Raw genomic sequence first — 21,161 nt, 5'->3', positions numbered from 1 at the left:
TTGTCCCAGTTATGTAAATTTGTCTTGGGCTATTGTCCTTAGCTGCAGTCATCACATACGTAAAAAGATAATACAAACATACAAAAAGCAAATGTGTATATAAAATTATAAATCTACAACCCCACCCCCAAAAAGTTACATACACACCTCCATATATAAACCCACAAATAGGCAAAAAATAAATACTATCAATCCAAGCCACCACTATTTAATAGCTTAATGCTCACTTGATAAATGAGTTTTTTTATCTATTTATTCTACAGCAAAGAACCTTTTCCTCATAGATGACAGCTCATTGTCAGCATGCAGAACATGTAAGAAGTCACATACAATTTATTTTTTAATTTCGCAATTATTCGTTAAATTAAGTTTATTTACATCATTAATATTACCATCATCTAGGGTTGTCGCGATACGATTAATTCATGTTACGATACTTTTCCAGCTGAAGTATCGTGATACCAAGTAGTATTGTGATACTGTAATTCATACCTCATATCTATGAAATAAAGAAAATAGTCTGAAATACTACCGTTTATGAATTAATGATTCTCTTATTATTGAAAAAAAGTATTTGCTTGTCACTTCACCTAAAATGTATTTGTTCTTTTTGTTTATTTTGTAGATAACTGACCATCAAAAAATACTTTAAAATAAAGATACAAATTATGCCAAATTCAATTAGTTAAAAAAAGAGCATTTTTCCAACCAAATTAGGCTTTATGAAGTGGTCTAAAATTGTTCCAATGTTTCCTGTATCTATTGTTCTTTTTAGTCTCATCAGGTAAGATTCCAAAGTAATTCAAAATTTCACTTTGCGAGTCGCTGTTTTTAAGAGATTGTCGCAGTTGTTGTAGCTACTGAATCATATTGACGAGCAGAATTAAACTGATTTAGATTCGAAACGAAGCGTCAGAAAATGAGCAATAGGCTACCATAAAAGGTCTGCATTCTACACAGTTTTGCAACTTTAAAGAGCTCCACAGATTATTCAAATAAAATGATCTGTTATTGCACAAACATATAAGCATTTAGTGACTTATCTATTGTAAATAGACATTTAATAATGATACTAGCTTTTACAGTGACACTACAGTGGCACAGCCAGTAATTTGGAGCCATACTATCACCATACTACCATAGTAATCCTACAGTAAACCCATAGTAAACAGTGCAACCATTATCATCATTACTTTAGGAACGACAATTACAGTACAGTAATATAACTTCTAATGCTGATTTTCTTTTGCTGATGTCTTGAATTTTAACATTTTGTTTTGGTTATGAGGACACGCGTCTGTACATGATACGACAATAGATTTTGCTTGGATGTTTGTTACCACAATTGAATCATCTTTGTGTGTGTGTGTGTGATATTATGGCATATTTTTGCTGTAAGATTTTCTTTCTTTTGAGTTCTTTGAGAGCAACTTTTAGAATAAGTGTAAATCTTTTTTTTTTTTTTTGGTCCCGTTGACCCTCTACAACACCCAGAGAATGAACAGACCAGTGATTACTCCCAGGGGCTATTAAGCAGAGACAGAGATAAATCTCCTACGAGGAAAGAGGCAGCTTTATCCATATATCTTAATTTACCGTGGTATTGGTCTTGCAGATTTGTGAAGGGGAAAAAAGCTGAAAGCTCCAAATGAAAAACAGAGAACCTCAGAGAGGCCTGCGCTTGCTCTTGGCTCTTCTGAGAAGCCCTCTCTTTTTTTAGTGGCAGTGTTCGGAAACACAAATAGACCTAATGCCTACAGTTTATTTTCCCTCTCTCTGTGTTGTCTTGAATACGAATAGTTGTTCAAGTAAACACAGGGCACTTTCAGCTACTTAAATATCCTGAAACTGCTCGACTGTGGAGATATCATTGTGAACAGATTTGAGTTTGCATGCTGGCAAGTGTGAATAATGTTAATTGAAGGCAGACTGGAGTGTCTTTATGCATGCCTTCAATGGGCTGTGGAGATTCCTGTTGCATGCATTAACCGCCAGATGTATTCTCATGTACCACTGTGTGAAAGATACTGCTTCAACTCTTTAGTGAATAAAGCATTATTTACTGTGAATCGAATCGTATTATTATTTGCATTTGTTTAGCCTAGTCTATAAAAAATATGTGAAAAGTGCATATACCCAAAATATATTGAGGCAGTCGTAAAATAATTAAAAATACTTAAATTATTGTAATAATTAAATCTTAATACTTTGCCACTATTGCTCTTTGTGAGCAAGATATCTTTATTTCTTTACATTAATACATTTTAACATATGTATCAGTAAGTACAGAAGTATATTGCTTTTTTTATTTATCCATAAATATGTCTTTTATAATGAATGGCGATGGCATGTTATGTCATTCTTATTTTGACATTCTATTTTTATAGGACTCATTTGTAGCATTAGACACTTTGCTTGCGTTTAATACGCTCTCAGTGCTTATCAAATTACATTTGTAAATGTAGTTTGATGTAAAATAGGGCTTTAAAATATATTGTTTTAGATAGGGATGCACCGATATGGATTTTTTGGGCGATATCGATAACAAATAATTCTTTCGATATGGAGGTTGATAACCTGTATATTAGAGGATAAAAAATATGTCAAAATGTTATAGTTCTGTACAATGAACAACTGATTTTATAAAAACAAACTTCATTAAAGTTGAGAACAGATCTTCGGATAGCCTACTCAAAGGAAAAAATAGCAATAATTTCAAAATTGCAAGATCATTATATAGACCTATATTCACGATTTCACATCAGTTAGCATGCCAAAAACAGATTATTTTCTTTTCTTTGCATAGCAAGTTAATATGCAACTTGACTATTCGAGTTTTGACCTAAATTTGATATCAAACCGATAACATTAAAAATAGCATTAATCGGCCGATAACGATATGGCTGCTGATATATCTTGCATGTCTAGTTTCAGTATCGATTTTGCAAAGTACACATTCACAATAGTCACATTGCAATAAATGCAATGTTGAGTCTGAATTTGTTGAATAGGAGCCACATAATTGTATTTAATTACTTTATTTATATGTAATATACTGTAAATAATTTAGGGGAAAAAATGTTCCTTGTTGTAACTTTTGTCTTGTTTTTAGTTCAAATATCTTTATTTCAAAGCAAAAGCAAGATTATTGTTCTTCCCCCACCGGCAGATAATTTAGCTTGTTTTAAGGAAAAACTATACATTTTGATTTAATGCTTTTCAAGTTGAAAACAAAACAATATTTTTATATGATGGAACAACTTTTTGATAGTTGGACTACAAATGATACAGCAAAGTAAGAATAGCATTTATTAGAATTGTAATTGTTCCATTTCTGTACCAAATGTCAAATAGTCCCATTAAAACCATTTTGTAAAACTGTAGTCTATCGCAATATTTATCACAGAAACAAAAAATATGGCAATTTCAGATTTTTCCAGAGTCATGCAGCCCTAATTTCAGATGAGGTATTTGGGGTATGTTTAGTAGTACATTTCATATACACACTCTTGTACATGTCAACGAAAAGGCAGGGCTTGTTGTACAGATCACATAAAAAAACACTGAACTAAATCCTTCCTCAAACCAAACTAGTAGTTTAAGTAGTTTAAGTAGTAGTTTACCCTTTTTGTGGATCTTGTGAAACTGTAGTCATATCAAAATATTTATCACAGAAACCAAAATATGGCAATATCAGATTTTTCCAATGTTGCGCAGCCCTAATTTCAAATGACTTACTTTTGTCTTGTTGCACCTTTCATATACACACTCTTCTTGTACATGTCAACGAGAAGGCAGGGCTTGTTGTACAGATCACGCAACAAAACCACTGACCTAAATCCTTACTTAGACTAAACTAGTAGTTTTTAAGAACCAACACACAAGCAAAGTGAATTGAGTTACCTTGATTTTGCATAGCTTTTACTTCTTTTGTGGATCTTGTAAAACTGTAGTCATATAACAATATTCAATCGCAGAAAAATAAAATATCGCAATATCAGATTTTTCCAATATCCTGCAGCCCTAATGCAGACGTTAAAGTGGAAATCTTTGATTCTTATATAATATTGGTATGCACACACATACATCCCTTAACTGTTTAAACTGAGAAAGTGCGAATTCAAAATGTGCAGTGACATATGACCAACCATTAACCAATTTTCTTGTCTAAAAGAAGTCCAAATAGTTTGTGTATAATTGATTCCAAATCCTATTTAGATTTGATTTGATATTTTAAAGGAAACTAGAGAAAAAAAATGAAAAGGCAAGTGATTTTTGTTGTGTCGTAAGCATTAATAAGACAACAATTTGTTATGTAAGTGCATGAATTGTTTAAATGGAGACGTATAATCTGGACTGCTTGCCCTGAAGCATGTTTATAAGGTTAGCCCTGCCCTTCACACAGGAATTCACATTCACAGTCTGATAGATGCGACCTGCGTCTGTTTATTCTCACAAACCACAAATTTCTTGCCATTTGCATCAAGTTTTTTGTGATCACCTGGCATATTTGCTAGTGCAAGATGTGGGTTTAACTATTTCAAGAACCCCACAGCACCCCACCCACCTCCAGCAGCACATGAAACCTTCAGCGATCCGAATTGCTCTTGCAGCTACGGGCCAGAAAAAGGCCTGCGCTCTGCTTGCAACTAAAATAGAAGGCCAGAAGTGGGAGGGGAAGAGAGAACCAAATCTAATTTTCTCCCTAAGAGCCAGGCTTTCTTTATTTATATATCGTTATGGCTGTATTTAAAAGAGGAATGGTGGACTGTTTCCTCCATGCATGACTCGATCTTTATTTTTCAGCCTGTGGGCCGTCGTCTGGCCTTAGAAGAGCTTCTCCTTGGAAAGGGGGGAGGAAAGAGAGAAAGGGAATGAGAGGGAGGGAGAGTGGAAAGGGGGAAGAGAGAGGAAAAGAATCAGGTTTCGGTCCCTGTGCGCTCTAAGCTGAATCAGACAAGAAAGCAATATCGCTCCAACCCAGACGTTCCTTTAAGCAAAGACACTTTTAGTTTTACATGCTTGTGTTTGCTTAAAGCCCCAAAATACTTCAAATGCAATTCTAAAAACAAACTGTTATGACGATGATTCAAATGGAGATTGTAAAAAGTTTGTTTTGCTTTGTAAACACTATTGAATTTATTATTAGTTTGTGGCAATTGTATTAATAACATCTTAATAGTGTTAAGTGGAGTTTTTTCATTTTGTTTTTCAGTATGTTGCGGTCAAATGTCTGTCTGTATAAATATAAACATTGAAGAGCTGCTATAAACTAGGATGAAATGAAAAGTACTCTAATTAAAAACAACAATGGCACTGTTTTTTTTTAATACAGAAAATTGGCTAGCTTTAAAACAATCTACAATAAAAAGTGGTGAATTCCTGAGCTTCTGCGATCAGATGCTTTTCTAACTGCTGTTTTCTCACTGCTGGAATTTATGTTTCAATTAAATAAGATTTCAATATAAAAACCATCAAACCTTTATGAATGCCAAGTCTACAAATGGCTTGCAACTAGGGCTGGGCTGATAAATAATATTAAATCAAATTGGGATAAAATTTATGTCAAAAACAATGATAAGCTCTGGGCTTTTTACTCTATATTGATCTAAGTCACACATAGGCATGGGCCGGTATAAGATTCTGACGGTATGATAACCTTGGATAAAAATATCACGGTTTCACTTTATCGCAGTATTGTGATTATTGCTCCAAAATGTATACTTTTTAAATGTCTGGGTAAAAAACTACAATTTCTTTCCCTCTGAAAAGAATATATTTTATTTTTTGAAAGATTTAAAATATTTTGGAGCAGTAAACATGTCAGGCTAAATAATGAAAATAAATCATTGAATTGTGCTGTCTTCATTAATTTCAAAAACACTGATTTCTCTACATTTTATATAATTCTATCACTGCAGTATCTATCGCTGCAGATACTGTTGTCCAAAAAAAACTAACAAAAAATAAAAAAAAAATCTTACACATACCTTAGAAAAGGTATTAGAAATGTTTTTACAGTTTTAAAACCTTGACTTTTCCAAACCGCGGTATACATTGAAAATGGTTATTGTCCCACGCCTAGTCACACAGCAGAAATGTGCAACAATGGGAATCTAAAAGTGTATTGATATTAGAGATGTATCGAATTTTTTGACAGTGAAAATTTATCAGACAAAAAATATGTTATGCCATTTAATGGATCCTCTAATTTTTGTGGCTTCAGTCATTGTTGGGGTACTTTTTTAAATCTGGAAGCTTTAACAACTTTTCTCGAAATAGATATTGTTATTGTTTAATATGGAAAGTAATTATCGCGATTGCATTTTTGCCATATTGCCCAACCCTAATTGCAACTGGCAATTGAAAAATGATTCTTTTGAAAAGCTTTGAGAAGGGACAAAAGTTGTTTCAGGTTGAAATAACACACACACACACACACACACACACACACACACACACGCACATTACAAAGAAGCCAACTTTTATGACCGGGACACACCAATCCAACGGCAAACAACTAGCACCAACAAACTAAACTCTGTTGTTTCCTTGCATTTGATCGCATTGAAACCTAAAAGCAACACACCAAATTAATGAAAGCCAACTGAAATGGGAGCTGCATTCTCTGCCTACATAAGAGAACATGTCTTTCCTCTCCATAGGGGGCAGTAGTCTGTTTTTTGTTCAGCAAAGGGAAGCCAAACTTCTGACGCACACAGACAAAGCGTAAACAAAGCACTTAGTTCCATTATCACTATAATTTTCACTCACCATGGAAGGATTCACTCTTTCAAATATGTCTGATAATCTAAAAATTCATATAGTTTGCAAATGTTTGAGAAATGTAGTAAAATTATAGCCGATGTCTTTGTGATCTTTCTTGGCTTGGCTCTTTATTTGCTACGTGACTTTATGTTACACTCGCATTCTGATTTGTTGCTGAATAACATGTCAGAGCGCTCTCTTCAGCTGATGGTCCAATGCTGATTCTGAAACTTTAATCATATAGGTAAACACAAAACAAAAGTTTCAGTCTGTAGCTCCTTCATGGGACTTGACACTTGTAAACACTCACTCTATCTGGCTCACGCCTCTCAGCATCGTCACCCATACAAAGTCGACCAATCACAGAGCATACAATATGCGTTGATTCAATGTGTAGTCACATTTTTTGGCTGCGCTGTACAATACACGTGTGCTTAACGCAGAAGTATAAATCTGCCTTAAACCTAAATGTTCATTGAGTTTTGAAAGTTTATTCATAAAGGTGAATAAATAGTGACAGAATATTTTTTATCTGTTTAATTCTCAGTATATAGTGTCACATGTCATAGGCTTTTAGTGTTCTTCTGTGGTGTAATTCAGCTTGGCCGTATTAAGACAAGGTAGTGAAAAAAAAAGAATAGAGCTAGTTTCGGAGCCTTGAATGGCAGCTGAAATTGAGTCTGGGGAGATTTTATCGCTTTCTGCAGTAACAGTCAGTGTGTTTATTTCCCTTTTTTAGTGCATGGAAAGATGGAGCGCACATTGCTGCTTGGTGAATCTTTTCTCACTAAATGTTAACTTCAAACCTTAATCAATGCCAAGTCTACAAATGGCTTGCAACTGGCAAGTGAAGAATGATTCTTTTGAGAGGCTTTGAGAAAGGACAAAATTTGCTTCAGGTTGAAATAACACACGCGCGCACACACATACACTCACAAATCTTGTTTACTACAAAGAAGCGAAGTGGATCTTTCATGCATGCAGTTTAAGCTTGCTGTAAACATGACTTGATGTGGGATTTTTAGTGGGAAATGCATCAAAAATCTCTCGTTATAGTTGGAAACCACAACTAAATTGCCTATTGTAAAACCTTTATACCTTCTTGTTGATGTTGAGCTCTACGCAATACCCTTTTCCATGTCACTGTCTTTATCTGGCTCTGTATAGGACATGCCATGTCTTTCAGGAGTGTTTTGTTGGGGAGTGCATTTGTGACCACACAGAACAATAGAGCAGAGTTGGTTGTGGTTAGCTGAGCGTGCAAAGTACACACGTGTCCATTATTTGCCATGTCGAGACCTCCCAATGTTTAGCTCTGTCATCAGCTGCTACTTTTCTATACCAGTCAGGTGGTGACTTACTGTATTGCTTGAAACTGTCATCATGTTTATCTTGGGCACTTTTACAATTCTTCCTACAATGATGTTTAAAAATATTATGCAGGGCTGCAACTAACGATTATTTTGATGTGATTATTTTTTAATTTCCGATTAATTGGATTACTTAATGCTATTTTAGTTTGATGCTTTGCTTGTAACTATATAAAAATACAATGTATAGGGTATTATTTATGTTTAAATGTATGTTTTAAAAATGCAAAATTCACAAATCGAGTTTATTAGCTTTTTATTTGAAAATTTTAAAACTTAAATGGAAAATAAAGTTAGTTTTTAAACAGTAAAACTTCTATGTTTATCCAAAATATAAATAAACAAAACAAAGCAAAACAACTGTTGTACTCCTATTATATCCTCATTATAAAATTACGACTAAAGGTCGGTGCCAATAGTCTAGTGGTTAGCATGTCAACAAATTGCACCAAGGTGCTCATGGCGACCCCAGTTCAATTCTTTGCTCAAGGTCATTTGCCGACCCTTTCAATTTCTCTGCTCCCCACACTTTCCTGCCAGTAAAATCTCCGCTTTCCTATCCCAATAAAGGTGAAAACCCCTAAAATATGTATTATTATTATTTTTTAATTAGGACATAGGCATGCTGACAATAAAAAATATTAAGCAGCTGGTTTATTTAAATTAAAAAATATATAAATTATAAACCAAAGTTTTTTTTTTGTTTGTTTTTTTAAATAAATTATAATAAGAAATTTTCCAAAAAAACAACCACAAATATTACTTTTGGAAACAGAGGTAGAAGAACAGTAAACTTTCACTGTGCATATGGAGTACTTTTTTATTCACTTCTACAAAAATTTATTTATTTGATAAAAAAAAAAATTACATATTGATACAGAGGTAGAACCAGAAAATTTTCAAACAAAAATGTTTTGCATATGAGCATGAACCTCATTGACTTATTGTAATATTCTACCGCTACTGTTTCTTGCTAATATCAAGTCTCTCTATTTGCGTTGATTAATTTTAGGTAATCTCAAATGGTGTCATTTAATTATTCAATATAGCTTGTGAGGTGATTGAGCAATATGATACATGCAAGTGGCAGCCGAACAGATCTAGCACGACTGTCACAAAATTAGCAAACAGTTCAAACTAAATCACTTAAAATATGTTTTACCATCCGTAACTCCAACATGTTTTTTTATGTGCTCCTGCATGACTGTGATTCTAATGTGGCATAAAATATGGTCTTGTATAGTGTTCAGGTTAACGTCTTCTTAAGGCTGGTTTTTACATCTGCAATCCACAGTGCCTACCTTGCGTGTAGCTGTGCATTTATACTTCTGCATGCTGTTTGTGTTGCTCTACAATGACCTCCGAAATGCTAGATGGCAGTGAGATTTTTATATCCCTCTGTGTCAAGTTTTTTTCACTGTTGTTTTGTTTTTTCTGAATGCTACCTTGATGTACTAGTAGCTAAAACTTATTTATTCAGAGGTGGGAACCGGCAGATGTGCAACAACTTTAATCGTAAGGTAAACGCAAAACAATAGTTTCCATGTGGAGCTCCTTCACGGGACTCGACACTTTTAAACACTCGCTCCATCAGGCTCACGGCTCTCAGCACCGCTCACACTTAGCACTGCTACCAAGCCAACCAATCACAGAGCTTAAGCTATGGTTGCGACATGTAGTTCCGCTTTTTTCAGAAGTTTGCCTCTACTATGGAGAGGGATCTGTGTCCACACAAAGGCTGTGCGGGATCATACGTGTGCACTTGTTGCAGAAGTATAAATCAGCCTTTAGAGCAGTTTAATGTTAAGTGCTCCCATGTCTTGGAGGACTTAGGGTTCATGCTTTTTCCTGCAGCTGGTTCTATACCTTTCATTTTGCGAGTTGCTGTGTATTATGTAATCACACCAAAGTAAAGTGAGCAGTCCAACAAATCGATAAAATCATTTGTTGATAAACTAATTTCATTATTGATAATTATCGATTTGATCAATTATTAATTGTTGCTGCTACGCATGGGTCGGTATAAGTTTTTGACAGAATTATAACCTTGGACAAAATTATCACAGAATCACAGTATTGTGAATACTGCTTTAAAAAAGTTATTTTTAAATGTCTGGGTAAAAAACACAGTAAACATGTCAGGCTACATAATTCAAATAAATCATTTATATATGCTGTCTTCATTTGTTTCAATAACACAGATTTCTTTACAACACATTAGGAACACATGAAAACCCTTACATATACCCTCAGAATGGTATAACAGAAAATTTTTGCAGTTTTAAAAACCTTGACTTTTCCAAACCACGGTAAACCTTGAAACTGGTTATGTGCCCTAATATTATGGTTAATTTAATATGTATGCTAGTATTTGCATGTTGTTCTGATTTAGTTTGACTATTGGATGGCTTCCCTCTGCTTTGCATGGGTAGTTATTTTTGACATTTTATTATGGAAAGGTCTACCAAAGCCATGCTGTCTGCATTTCTGCAGTGCATTATGTCAGGTCTGAGAATTGTTTGGCATCTGCACAGAACCACACGGCTATAAAGAGGGGCATTTCCAGAGTCTCACTCTCTCGGTCTGAACTTTTGCATGTGCTCATAGCACTGCTGAACCTGAACAAAACCCTCAATAAAAAGCATTCATTAGTACTGAGCCCTCCAGCAAGTCCCGCCATCGCAGCCAAAGAAAACAGGCTAAAATTTCTGTGTGTATAAAGGTTAAATGCGTACAGAACCCCAGGGCTTGACAATAAGGATGCCCTGGTGGCCAGAGGTCAGTGTGAAAGGTTTTTGGAGCAGTTGAGCGACTGTTACTGCTGTCATTCATTCATTTTTCATGCGATTCTGTGCATCTAAAATGTTTCGGTAATTAAATTAGGGTTGCACAATATGTCGATTCAGCATCAACATCGCTATGTGCACAACCACAATGGTCACATTGCAGAATGTACAATGTCAAGTATGGATCATAGTTGACCAGGCACCACAGTTCAGAACGTGTGTGATTTGTGGAGTAATTGCAAAGTTATACTATAATAGAGTGAAAGTTTATTTTATACGTTTTAAAAGTGTTACTGTGCAAACATTTTAGTTGTGTTTAAAGCACAAGAAACAATAATAGCTTTAACACAGGTTACATTTATTTAATTTATACAGTCAAACTATGCAAAATTTTACACTTGATAATTCTATTTGTATGTGTTGATAGATAGACTCACCAGAAAAAAATAAAACACAGATTATTCTGTTCATTCACTTTCTATTAGAAAACGAACATTATTGAACTAAAATCTAGATGGTAAAAAACAAAAAACAATCTTGAACCAATTGTCATATTCAGTACACAGGTCTGTTTACATAGTAAACCAACAACATACACATAACAAATTAAAACCATGTTCTGAATGTACAATATTCTAAATGTGCTGATGTGCTTGTGTAAATCCTGTGCATCATAGCAATAACTTTTACCTCCTCAAAGAAAACAATATTTTTGAATGTATCAAACAAAACTCAAGTACATGCACAGAACAACATGAACATTTATAGCAAATAAACAAATATAAATATTATCCGGCTGTTTTTTTAAGTGTTAAGTGAGTTCATAAACAACTATGATCGATTACGCACTTAATAGAAAAGATTGGCTCTTAGGGCGTACTCACACCGTACAGTTGCCTTGAACCGGGCCAAAGCACGCTTGTCCCTTCTCCCACCTACCCTGATGGACCGCACTCACATTACATTTGGGCCTGGGCATGATTACGTCATCGATGATGCGCTTTTCAGTTAGCGCTTTTGCTTAGCAAAGTGGAAATTTCTTTAGTTAAAATCGTGTAAGTTGTTTGATATGCAGTGACACGCAGTCAAATATTTCGCCGAACAGATCAGCCACTTTTGACGCTCATAAACAATCATAAAGTCCTCGTGCTGCAGGAATTAGGAGGTTTTCTGAAGGCGCAGCTGTCGTGCAGTGAGAAGTTTGCGTCTTTAATAAACTATGACAGTTTGCGTTCATTGAACAGTAAGAATGATTAATAAATCCATATGAAACAGTCCCTTAAAAGTCAAGTCTCTCTTTCATTTTCGGGCTTACGCGCATTTTGCACTCACACACAAGCGTACTGCACCAAAGCCCAAGTGAACCGCGTTCAGGCACACTTCTTCCAACCGGGTCAGGGCTGGCCCAGTGAACCGTGCCTGAGCCCAATTCAGCGCACTTACACTTCTCAAATGATCCTGGACATGGTTCGGATAGCCTAGTGTGAGTAGGCCCTAAAGGTCAGATCTGCTCTGGTGCTGTTCAGGAAACTGATTAGGGCTATGCAATTTGGCCTAAAATCTAAATCTTGATTAATTGAACATTTTAACTTGATTATGATTAATAAACAAATATTTAATTTATTTATTTAATTTTTTTGCCTTCATAGTTCACTGACAGGTTTTGTACAGTATATATGCTCGCATAATCCAAGTGAGGGATGTTTGAATGAAGTGTGCATTATTGATTTTTAGAATAATTGAAGGAAACACAAACTATCTACCATCCATGATTATTTATTGAACATCAGCATTGAACAAATCATATTAAAATACACATTGCCTGAATTCAACAGTCACTTTTTTCTTACACTTTTGGAAACATTTTTAATTTTTAGTTATTAATTTTTAATGTTTTTCATATTAAAAGTATAAAATAAGCTGTATCTCTTCTGAATTAAATAACTCTTGTATATCCTCATTCATTCATTCATTTTCTTGTCTGCTTTGTCCCTTTATTAATCTGGGGTCGCCACTGCGGAATGAACTGCCAACTTATCCAGCAAGTTTTTACGCAGCGGATGCCCTTCCAGCCGCAACCCATGTCTGGGAAACATCCACACACACATATATCCATGCGTAGGATGCATAAGTATAAATCAGCCTTAACATAGCGGGGTAACGTGACTACACGAGAAGTAGAAAAAGTAATTGAAAAAATTTACCTGGAAAAATTAGATCGATTTTAGGTTTTGAATGTCGATTTCGATTACTTTTTGATTAATTGCCCAGACCTAACACTGGTGTTAAACGGTTGCGACGATCAGCTGATCCATTATAGACGGCAAAGGAGTGGAGAAAACTTGCTCTGCAGATACGAACACACCAGCAGGTCAAAGGGGCCACAGAGAGTGAGAGTCTACAGTTTATTTTCTAGCTGGGTTCTGATGTACTTCCATGCCAGTGAAAGACTGTCCTGCAAACTCAAAAGCAGTAAATTGTGCTCAGTTATCTGCTTTTTATGTAGTTGAAGTATTATAATTTAGTCTCTTCCCTCGCCATAGTAAGCTACTGACATATAGCACAAATAAGATAAATGACATCAGTACGTAATAACCGGTAAGAATCTATTACTGAACCGATACCAAATTGTTCAAGTCTGCATCGCGGTGCATCTAAGAAACAAATAAGTTTGACACCCCAATTGATTGGAGTCCTCAACCATCAAAAATTTACAAGTGAGATGCATGTTTGTTTTGCCCAGGCAAGAACATAGTTCGAGGCATTGGAATGGTTTCACATTCTGTCCGATCTGTATTTCACATAGGGCTTGCATTCCAGATTAGGGTTGGGCCGATAAACAATATTATATCAAATCACGATAAAATTTATGTCAATAACAAAGATAAGCTCTGGTCTTTTTTACTCCATATTGATGTATATAGATCGAACAGCAGAAATGTGCAACAATGGAAATCTAAAAGTGTGTTGATATGTATCGAATTTTTGACCACCGAAAACTTATTGGCCAAAATATATTATGTCATTTAATGCACCCTCTAATTTTTGTGGGAAGTCACTGTTGGGAAGCATTTTTAAATCTGGAAGCATTAACAACTCATGTCGAAATATATATCGTTATCATTCAATGTAGAAAATAATTATCTAGCTTGCATTTTTACTATATCGCCCAGCCCTACTCCAGATAGCATATATCTATTTTAATGACAAAGGGTTACATAATTGAGCAACAGATGTCAACATTGGCATCAAAATAGCTAATATGTCTAAAAAGTCACATAGAATTCACCAACAAAATTATTTTAGACGAGTCTATATGAATTGATCATTTTAAAAGTGTTATGATATCTCTGAGCTTCTCAACTCCTTTATGCAATGTTGTTTTAAAACATGACTGGGTTTTGGTAAGCAGATTTGAGAAGACAAGTCTAGCTAAAGTTCTTGTACAGCACAAGGAGCAATAGCCTACATTGTGTTTTCTGTTTCTGGGCTGTAACTTAAATGAATGGAGAATGGCTGGTTGTAATTGAATGACTTCCTCCATAATAGGTCTCTGCTTTGTAGAGGAAATGAGTAAGAGTTCCTAAATGGTGAATATGAACAGATGTGTTACAAGGGGGTCATCACCACTCAACTATTGTGAGGCCATGGTTAATTATTAACTCTCTCCTTTATTCCATGCCAGTCACACCTTTCAACGCACTGTTTTGCTTTGGTGTTTATTTCAGCGCAAAAGGAGATGTGTGCTGGTTGTCCGACTAATAAAAACACTTCCTGGGGTTACAGAGTTCACATGTAGACTTAGAAGGAATCTCTGACCGTTTAAAAGAAAGTTTTTGTGGCGTTCTGCTCATTGATTGTTGGTTTTAAGGCACGCACAAAGTCGTGCAGTAAACAAGTTTGCTGTCATCTCACACAACTAAAGATTCTAACAGAAAAGCTCAGCTGTCGCCTTCCCACTGAATCGTGACTGCTCTCTATGAGCTTGTAAAATATCACAAACATTAAGGATCATCGTAATCACGGTGTAAAAAAACGTGTGGGTGCTTTGCATGCACAGTTGAGCCCTCCCTCCAAGCATCTGTGTTCCCATTGCCAGCGCCTCAGTGAACCACACTAACCTTCTCATTTCATGGGTTTTAATTTCAATTAGCTATGGCTGATCGTTCGCTTTGATCGTATTAGTCTCCCCTCAGAGCCCCGATTGCGTTTTTATACACCCTGTTGGTTTTACTAAACCCTCTGGAATTAACAGCAGTGATGGCATCTTCAAATGTTTGATTTCCACTTCCTACAGCTGTCTCTCAACTTTTAGCACAGTTTCTCTCTCAGCTCTCCAGCAAAGCGTCACAAATTACACACACGAGTTTAGTTTAGTGGAGATGTGTATACACAAGCCACTGATTAATTGCTGCTAATTATTTCATATAGTTAACTGCTGGTTTTTGATGGGGCTTATTGAAAAGACTTCTAAAGCTCCAGATTTGGGAGGAAGTCAACATTCCTGGACTTGGGAAATAAGTTGTAATCCTCTTTCTGAGCAAGGGCAGCGGGGTCAACTCCTCCTGGCACCTGTGCGGATCTGAATGTCTCAGGCTTGGTGACACTCTGTCTGAGGAGTGTTTGGGAGCTGTGTTGGGAACTAATCCACACAAACTCTCAGTTCTGTTTAATTCTTGGAGAACACCATTTCTGATCTCATGTGTGGCTTATTCAGTGTCGTTTAGTAAGTGTGAAATTCTTGTTAGCTTTCAATTTCCACTTATGCTTTGTATATTTTTTGGTGTTCAAAAGCCACATTGTTTAAAGCCCAGGACACACCAAGAAATTGGTTGGCTGTTGGTTGGGTCGTCAGGACCGGCTGGTGTATTCCACACATCAACTCTTGTCAGGTTGATGTTGTATTGAGTTGACCCGATTCGCTATGTAGGACAGTATGACTGGTCATTCAGTTACCCAAGTAAACAATTCAACAATTGTAAACTAGGACTGTGCGATTTGGGTAAAAATATCTAATTGCATTTTTTTTTTTTTTTTGATAGATAATACGTTTGCGATTTTAATTTTATAGTTAAGATTCAGCTCAATAATCTTTATCGTAGCTTCTTCAAAAAAAAGAAACTGAAAAGATACTTATTTACTCCAACATTTACTAGATTGAGTGTCATTGGCAATACTTTATGTTGGCTTTTTGCAAGACACTCTCCATATAGCTGCCTGTGGTGCTTTTTAGGTGCTGGTTGTTCTATTTCCTTGTTATGTGGCAACAAGTCTACAACAGCTTTTACAAATGACCTGTTTTTGTTCGTTCTCTGTGACTTTGAAACCAACATATTACCAATCCCATATTATCGTTGTGCTGTTTTTCTTTAAAATGAATTTGGCTTTGATATTAAGTGACAGATGCCATCATCCCACTTGTCTATGCTTTCCTGTTTGTTTGTTTGTTTGTTTGTTTGTTTTTTATTGTGTGTGTTCTGTGTAGTCCAGTTACACAATTCTGATTGGGTAGAATGAATGTGTCCTCACTCAATTGGCTAGTAAGCCTTTCACACATAAGCCCCTTTCACACAGTGATACCGGTAAATATCCGGAACGACTTTACCGGTAAATTCAAAAAAGCGCTGTTCACACAGGCGAGGACTTTACAGAATTTTTCCGGAAAAAAGCATTCACACATCCTTCTCAAAATGCCGGTAAATTCTGACATCATTAACCAGAAATGACCTCTAAACGGCTGCGCTTGTGTTTGTAAACATTTGACTACATTACAAACTCTTTGGATGGATCAGTATTGAGTACAACTGCAATGAAAACATATAGAGGAACACTTTCGCATGTCGAGATGTTCATGATATGTGTGTATGCTGGCGCTCTCGGGCGCTCACGGGCACACGCAAAGCTTGAAGGTAAACAAACAACGGATTATCATAAACATTTTATCGATAATTATTTACACAGTTAGCATTAAGAAGGAACATAGAAACGTTATCTGACTAACATCTAGCAGCTAAAGGTGTCTGGAAAAATATTCAAAGGCTTTTATTCTCATAAACCGCGCGCACGTGAATGCGTCTGACTGTTCTGATTGGCTAAAGCATGCATCTCACGTCAGCACGTTCTAGACGTGGACGCACTCTTTCCAGCAATCTTCCTTCTGCATTCATAAAGCGCAGCATTCCGGCAAATTACTTCTCTTTCCGGAAAATAGGCAGAACGAATTTACCGGTATTTTCAAAAAGGGCCTGTTCACACATACAACCTTTCCGGAAAATTGCCGGTAATTTTCCGGAAAGGTCTGTATGTGTGAAAGGGGCTATAGACAGTAATCACGCATTTGCTCTGGGCAGGAGAAATTAAATACATTTTATATTGTACCCTCTTGCGATTTCGCTAATCACAACATTTTAAATCACGATTGCGATTCAGTTTTGATTAATCGCACAGCCCTACAGTAAACAGTTAAAAATTCTCAGCATTTATCAAATATTTGCAAACAATATGGATTATTAGATGTCAGCAGACATATTTACATGAGCAAATCCAATTTTGACAAATCCAAAAATGACAATTACTGTGATAATGGTACTAAATCCTTTTTTTATGGTTTGTGTGTGCGTCTTAAGTTCTGGTTTCCCTTTGCTGATTAAAATATGAGATTACTGCCCCCTGTGGGTGCAGAAAGACCTGTCTTAAGATGCAGCCGCAGATCCACGCAATCACTCTTCAGTAGGTTACCATCCACATGAGTGAGACCCAACTGTTATTGGCTAACGTCTGTTTTCATCTGCGCTCCTTGTTTGGCGTTGTATTTGTGTGTCCTGGCTCTAAGGCTCCTCTATTGAACTCATAATCGGCTTCAAGCTTGCATTCATATTTGAGTGCAATACCCACATCCTCAATTTCATTCATTAATTTATTTTTCGTCGGCCTAATCTCTGAGTGAACCGCCAGCTATTCCAGCATTATTTATTTATTTATTTTTTGCAGGATGTGCATTCAACCCAACCCAGTACTGGGAAACACCCATACACACACACACACACACACACACACTCATACAACTAATTCCATCCAATTGACCTGTACTGCATGTCTTTGGACAGTGGGGAAAACCCAAGCAAACCAGTGACCTTCTTGCTGTTAGCCGACAGTGCTAACCACTGAGTTAACACACATTTTTTCCCATTATTCTTTACACTTAGACATGCGCCACAGTGATTAGGAAAAAAAAATCAGGTTGCATCCCTTAAATCTCAATGTAAATGTAGAGTATTGCAGTACTGATTACTTGCATTTTGCATTTTTTTTTCTCAGTTAAATTTGTATATCATTTACGCTTTTTTTGGTGCACAATGACTGAACAAATCAATATAACATATATAACATAACAAAATAGCAAGCAAATGAATACAGTGTGAATGTAAACTGATTTCGATCGCAGTATTTGTCATTTGACACAAGAACATTAGTACAAATAGCTTGTTTGGGTACTTTTTCCTCACACTACAAGTTGTATTACAATCTTGTGTTTGGTCAGTAGGCCGAGAGTAGGTGGTCTTGTTGTTTTGATTTAACCACATGAGCGTCTCCACAATAAAAAACAATCAAATCAAATGTATTTTCTGCCAGGACATGAAGTTTTCCAAAGTGGACTCAAAGCTTGAAATGTTTTAGACCCCATTTATACATGTATTTAGCATTTTTCACTTGTGATTGTATTGGCAAGAAATACTAGTCTTAATAGGGCTGCACAATATATCATTTGAGCATCGATATTCCAATGTGATCATTCACAATAGTCACATCGCAAGCACGCACAATATTTAGTCTGGATTATAATTTACTATATTGTAAGTGTTTTTGGAGGAATATATATATATTGCAATGTTACATTTTTTTCAACATTGTGCAGCCCTTCATCTTAATTTTCAGATTAAAAAGAGCTTTATATCCATAATTTCAGGTAAAATCATTTGATAATGCTCTTTTATGGCTAAATTACCTTCTCAGTTTTCAACATGTAATATAATACTTAAATATATATCTTTGCTTTTCCATTTTTAGGTTTTTACAGGATTTAGTGGCTTCAGCTTAAGACAGAAGGACTCTGTAAATACTGACACTGATGAGTACACTGGATCATCATGTACTGCAACGTTTGCTACCCTGTCAGGTAAGAACCTGCTGCTGCTGCTGCTTGTGTGCTGGTGTATGATACCCCCTTCACTTTAGCATTGAGTTTATGCCCTATACCTTTGATCTGTGGGTTTTTATACTTGTAAATCAGCGTTTGTCATATTTCCCAGAAGGCTTTGTGAAATTAAACTGCCGGTAAATGGTTGGAGCGTTCTGCTCTCTGTTACCAGAGGGTCACCTCTTTTTCAAAGACTCACTCCATAGCGAATTACATTAGTAAATGCTGCAATTTTTCCTGACTTCCTCCACTTTTGGCTGTATTTTCATGGTGAAAGAAGGATCATGCAGCAACCTTGATTACTGAAGCCCAGAGATTAACCCTTAACCCTATGTCTGAGACAGAGACAGACCTACGCAATCAGTGGGTTTCCTGTCTCATAATTATTGGTGCATGATTGGTCTGTCAGAATCCAGCTCCCCTGCAGCCCACCTCCATCGCATTAATGACCTACAACATATGAGAACTGTGTTTACATCAGAACTCCATACCACCACATAGACGGGATCACCATTGGGATTTTCTCAGGTACTTATGGACTTTACTCTTGATTAGCCTATAGTGCACATTTAGCCGTCGCTCAGAGGCATGGGTCAATCAGTCCATGATGCAGAGGGTCGTATGGACCTGGGATGTTTACATGGGTCTGGTGGGACGGCTGGCTGGAGGGAGGGGCTGTTCCACTCAATTGCAGCCACATGTTTGCAAAGGATGTGGAGCTGAACGAGGCCGTGTGATCTGCCAGACTTTAAACAGGGCCTTCGCCTGTGGGCAGCTCTAAAGTTTTCCAGCGTGTTCCTTCAGCCTCTTCGTTACTGTGGTTTCTGGGCAAACACACTGCCCTGTTGCCATACAATTTCGCATTCATAAACTGAGCCTGCGCTGCCTGAGATTCACATACAATTTGCTCAGTCCAATCCGTTCCTTTATTGACTTACGCTAACACTCAGACCACACACATATAAGGAAGTTATTTTGAGATTGGGCATGGAATATTTCATACATGCCAGCGAACATCTGCAGAGTTCAGAAGCAGGAAATCTTTTAAATATGCACATGGGGCATAATGGAAAGTGACATTGTCAGCGAACTCTGAGTTTTGTTAGAAATACTTCGGACACCTGTTTTATGTGATCTATTCCACTGTTTGGAACTGTTTATATAAGTATGTGTCTTTTTTATATAGTCTGAGTAATCTGTGTATGCTGGAAAAATCCTATATACAATCCATGCCAGTTACTGGAGCTTAGTAAAAAATTTGAACTGGAATGGTTCAATTAGACAGAATGGTTTGTGATTTACAAAGACAAATTATTGTTTATTTCTGGCTAAAATTTAACTTTTAAAAGTTTATTTGAATTCACTGATTGTTGGATCTGGAATGAGAGTGTCCAGATTTCACTGTTTGAATGGGGAACAAAGACTTTACAACTTTGAGTAAAAGAGCAGTAAACTCTGTATAAAGTTGTAACATTATAGACTTTTAGAAGTTTAACAGATTGGGCTATGTATGGCCTATATTGCAGAGTTTGGGAAAAAATAAAAAATAAATAACAGTGGTTAGCTTGAAGGTAACCTTCTTTAAAAAAAAAAACGATAATTTTTTATTTATTTTTCATTTTTTTGCTTTAAGCCTGGCTTATCTTCTTTCTAAACTTTTGTTTTTTTCCAAATATGGTTAGATTTTTTTTCTCCACAGCCACACACTTCTTAGATATGTATATACACATATACATACACACATATAAACATTCAAATGACATAACTAAAATATAAAAATAAAAAATAATAATAAATAAATAAAACTAGTGAATTGAAACATAATGACAAATTAACAAAAACAATAATGCACACAAGAGTACAGAGAGTACCAAGACCATTTGGTCTTCAGTGTTTGGACTTTCAGCAGTGAAAATCCACACTAAACTAAACTCTGAAAACTGGACTGACAGTTTCAATTTACTAGGATTTCTATGTTAAGTTCTTTTGACACAATCTACTTTGTAAAAACGCTATATAAATAAAGCTTAATTGAATTAA

The 21,161-nt window shown here is 36.0% G+C and overlaps 1 protein-coding gene across 2 annotated transcripts in view; it reads left to right on the top strand.

Annotated features, from left to right (window-relative positions):
* bmpr1ab (bone morphogenetic protein receptor, type IAb) overlaps positions 1 to 21,161 on the top strand; it is a 70,253-nt gene that overhangs the window by 1,143 nt on the left and 47,949 nt on the right. For both annotated transcript variants that reach the window (XM_073917566.1, NM_001004585.2), the window contains 1 exon segment: positions 18,992 to 19,100. The gene's annotated coding sequence lies outside the window, so the exon portion shown is untranslated.

The sequence above is a fragment of the Danio rerio genome, chromosome 12, assembly GCF_049306965.1.
Source record: "Danio rerio strain Tuebingen ecotype United States chromosome 12, GRCz12tu, whole genome shotgun sequence".
Taxonomy (NCBI): Eukaryota; Metazoa; Chordata; class Actinopteri; order Cypriniformes; family Danionidae; genus Danio; species Danio rerio.
The sequence above is the reverse complement of the archived record's forward strand: the minus strand, read 5'-3'. Positions and strand labels throughout refer to the sequence as shown.